Raw genomic sequence first — 4,502 nt, 5'->3', positions numbered from 1 at the left:
GGCGGGGCCGCGGGTCAGTACCTGAAGTAGCCCGTAGCTCCCGACGAGGGTCTCAAGGAGGGCAGGTTAAGGACCGTGAACACGTGATTGTCTTCCCTGGGGGTCTCTTGTCAGTGGAAGACTTTCCTTAAGGAGCAGAAATGCAACTCAGGAGAGAAAGGATTGTGGACTGATACTAGGAAGAACTTTCCAGCAGATTTTAGGAGGTCGACAAGGTTTTCTGAAGGGGAGCTAAGAGGCACCTGAGATCAGAGTCTAGGATTTGATAGGGACTGAGAGCTAGGGGCAAAATTCTCTAAGCCAAGCCCTTCAGGATGAAAAATAGCCGCGCACATCCTTGTCCCAGTGACCCTGGGCTGGGGGCCACTCCGAGCCACGGCAGCTCCCAGGAATGACAGGAATTTCCAGTGGATGATTCTGGAAACTGCCTAGGTTCAGGGCACTCTGGGCAGCTCCTCCCCAGGAGGTGGTGTGCTGCGGAGGCTGAGTGTACCCAGCCGCCCCTTGTGGGGTCTGCCCTCCCCAGTGCGGTGGGCACCTTGCCCAGCACCGCCTCCTCCGCCAGGCCCAAGGGCATCCTTTTTGGCACAGGGCGCCTTGAAGGGCCCCACATCAAGAGCCCTGGCAGCTGGGGCCCCCTGCAGAGCCCCCTTCCGTTTCTGGCCTAACCTTTGCCTTGCCCTCACACAATGGGGCTTCTGTCCCTTGAGGCCTTCCGGCTGTCACTTTGTGCCTCCCCATTGTGCAAGCTCCCTCTTCCAACAGGATGGGCCCAGGGCCAAAGGACTCCCTGGGTGGAGGAAGGACACCACACCTGGACAGTTGTCCCATCCTACTCAGGGGCAAGCAGGAGTATCAGGATTCCCTTAGAGTTCCTGGGCAACTCTGTCCTCTCTGTCCCCTCCCCTCAGCTGTCACCTCTGCGGAGGGAGAGAGAGCAGCACAAGGGGGTACTTGTGGCTGAATCACCCCCTGCTGTGGGGCACTGGTGGTGTGCCCTGATGACTATGGGACAGAAACACCCAACGCACGGACAGGACCTGAGAGGACAAAGCCTAAAAGATGAACCGAGGCTCAAGAGAACAGACTCGGACCGGGATGTAGCTTCCTTGGGTAGAGTGCTCGTTCAGTATGCAGGAAGGCCTGGATTCAAGCCCAGCAGCATATAAAAAGCACAAGGCCGGTGGGATGGCTCAGTGGGTAAAGGTGCTTGCCACCAAGTCTGATAGCCTGAGTTCAGCCCCTGGAATCTAGGCAGTGGAAGGAGAGAATAGATTCCACAAAGTTGCCGTCATACTCCTAATGCATAGAGACTGCCCACGCGAGCATGCATGGCAGCAAGACTGTATGCATGCTTGCCCACTTTTGTGTGTGTGTGCGCGCGCGCGCGCGCGCACACACACACACACACAATAAGTACTTGTTCTGTGGCACATGTCTGTATTCCCAGCACTCAGGAGGTGAGGCAGAAAGATCAGAAGTTCAGGTTTGTAGCCAGTTTAAGGCCACTCTGGAGATGGGGGCTGGAGGCACAAGTGAGTGCAGACTTATCCAAGGTCACATAGCCGGAACACAGGCTCCCTAGTGCACTGCCAACACTCTCTCTCCCCAGGCATCCTTAGTCACCATGGCAGGTCTCAACACCCTGCTGGTTGGGAAGCCCCTTTTCCTGTTTACTCTCCATCCACCTTACTGCAAGGCAGTTTCCACAGAACCAGCCGACATCATGTCCCCTGGGAGGAGGCTGGCTTCACCCGAACCCAGGCCTGGGTACTACTTTCACCGGTCAGTCTCACAGGTCTGAGACTGGGAGCCACAGCATTGGGTCTATCTTTGCCCAAGAGAACCCCTTCCCTGTAAGCTGCTGTATGACTGTGACGTGTGTGTGTGTGTGTGTGTGTGTGTGTGTGTGTGTGTGTGTGTGTGTCTTGCTGTGTTCCTGTGTACCTGGATCTTTTGACTCTCTGCCAGTTCTTGTCTATCTGGGTCTACCAATCTACCTGCTTGCCTGCTATGCTCCTGTGTACTTGTGCCCCATAGCTGTGTGGACAGCGTGTGTTCCTGTGTCTCTCCTGGGCCTGTCTGCCCATGTGTCCAGTGTAAGCGGCTGCTGCTTAAGTGTGGTTGAAAGCCCCTTTGCTTGTGAACACCTGTCTGCTAGTGCCTGTGGTTTAGCTGGGTCTGTCTGGAGTTTGGCTGTTTGTCCGTCTATGTCTGTCTGTGCACAGGAGACAGGAACTTGGAGCAGGGAGGAGAGCAGACCGGATCTCCCCTCCACCCCTCATCCCTGTCATCACAGAGTTTGGCTCTGAGCCCACCTCAGTGGAATCTCATGACTCACTAGATTCCTTGGCTAAGAAGCAGAGGAAAAAGGCAGAGCCTGGGGGTGCCAGACACCCCACTTTCCTTTTGCAAGGAACCATCCACCGTCCTGACTCACTCTCTAAATTTTGTTCAGAATGGAACCTTGTCCTAGAGACTGGGACAGGGCAACATTCAAGGGACACCAGCAAGGTCCTTTCTGTTGCCCTCTAGTCCTCCCAGGTACCCTGTTGTCCTCTGGTCTTCCCAGGAGGCAGAGGGCCTGAGATTCTGTAGTGACTCTGTCCTCCTGCACATGAGACCCTAAGTAGGCTGTCCCTCTCTGGGTCCTGATTTTCTACCTATTACCACAACTTCCCAGAAGCTTTTTTGAACTTTCTTTTTTCTGCAGGAGAGGGGAAGCCACAGGGTGACAACATGTCTAAGGACCCACAGCAGAGGCCTGACCTCCTTTGGTTTCCATAGAGACACCAAGCTTCTCCCTACTGCTCCTGGAGTCCAGGGCCTTTTCTCTAGAAGTTGAGCTGGGCAGCCATGCTCCACCAGGGCTCTGGACTTGAGCAGCCCAAACAGAACTCCGGCCAAGGCTAAGTGGGTTTCTATACACTTCTTGATCACCTGGACAAGTCCAGGGCTTCAAGCAATGATGCTGGAGACTGAGTCAAAGATCTGCAGCAGGTGCAGTATCACGGAGTGTTGGGGTCTACTGCGGTGTGCTGAGCTTTCCTGTCATGTGCTAATTGTCACGGCACAGGGCTGTGTTTCTAACGCTCACCTGGAGTTCAGCTGGTAGAGTACTTGCCTCGTGAGCACAGAGTCCTGGGCTGGACCCCTAGCACTGTATAAACTGGTGGGTGGCACCTGCCCGCAGGGTTTGGGATGGGGAGGTAGAGAATTGGGAGGTAGAGGAGGGAGGCTTAGGAATTCAAGGTTGTCCTGAGCTACATAGTAAGTTTAGGGACAGTCTGGGCTACTTGAAACCATTTCAGAAAAAAAAAAAAAAATTCCTCAAGGCCTAGTGGCGCACGGTAGGTGTAGTGGAGCATGGCGGTCATGGGGACGACATACTGACCCCGAGGGACCATATTGTATCATGCCATGTCATACTGGTTTTGGTGGCTGGCTTTTGTGTCAACTTGCCAAAAGCTAGAGTCATCCAAGAGAAGCCCAAAGTGAGAAAATGCCTCCGTAAGATAGGCTGTAGGCAAGCCTGGAGAGCATTTTCTTAAGTAGTGATTGATGGGGAGGGGCCGGCCCATTGTGAGTGGTACCACCCCTTGGCTGGTGGTCCTGGGTTGTATAAGAAAGCAGGCTGAGCAAGCCATGGAGGAGCAAGCCAGTAAGCAGCGCTCTTCCACAGCCTCTGGATCAGCTCCTGCACTCTCTGAGTTCCTGTCCTTACTGCCTTCCATGACAGTGATTTGGAAGCTGAAGTGGAACAACCCCTTTCCTCCACAAGTTGCTTTTGGTCGTGGTGTTTCATCGCAGCAATAGAAACCATAGCTAAGAACACTTGCGTCAGGTTTTTTTCATTATTATTATTCATTCAACAAGTATTTGTTGAGCTCCAGCTATGTATCAGGTTCTGCAGCAGGTAGGGAACTTTGAGGTGCACAGAGCCAGGTCCCACTGTGAAGTCCTGAAGGGGATGGGCAGATAGACACAGAGACAGTCAATAAGCAGACCACATGTTGCAAATGCCAGCAATGTGAAGCTCTGCATAAACCCTGGGGACCTGGAGTCATACAGGTCACTGTGATCTCAGAGGTCAGGCAGTGTCTGAGCTGACGTCGGCAGGAGGAGACTCTGGACACAGGCCTCGGGCTGCGACAGGTATTCCAGGACACCAGATTCTCAGGAGCAAAAGCCCTGAGGCTGGCCGCAGCTGTGTGTGCTGGAGCAGGAGGGCCACCCTGGGCGGGGACCGATGAGCTGTGATCAGCCTGGCTGTAGAAAGGAGCTGGGGTTGTCTTCTGCAACAGAGGAGACTTAAGTCTGAGCAAAGGTGACTGATGGCACATACCTGTAATCCAAGTACTCGGGTGGTAGAGGCAGGAGGAACGTAAGTTTGAGACCAGCCTGGGCTCCCTAGGGAGGACCCACCAACTAATATTAATTAATTAATTAATTAGTCTGGTTTAAACACGTAGAGGTTCTCGCTGATGTTCAGTAGAGAACAG

Source organism: Myodes glareolus, chromosome 3 (assembly GCF_982192425.1).
Source record: "Myodes glareolus chromosome 3, mMyoGla1.1, whole genome shotgun sequence".
Classification (NCBI taxonomy): Eukaryota; Metazoa; Chordata; class Mammalia; order Rodentia; family Cricetidae; genus Myodes; species Myodes glareolus.
This window is presented reverse-complemented; position numbering follows the sequence as displayed.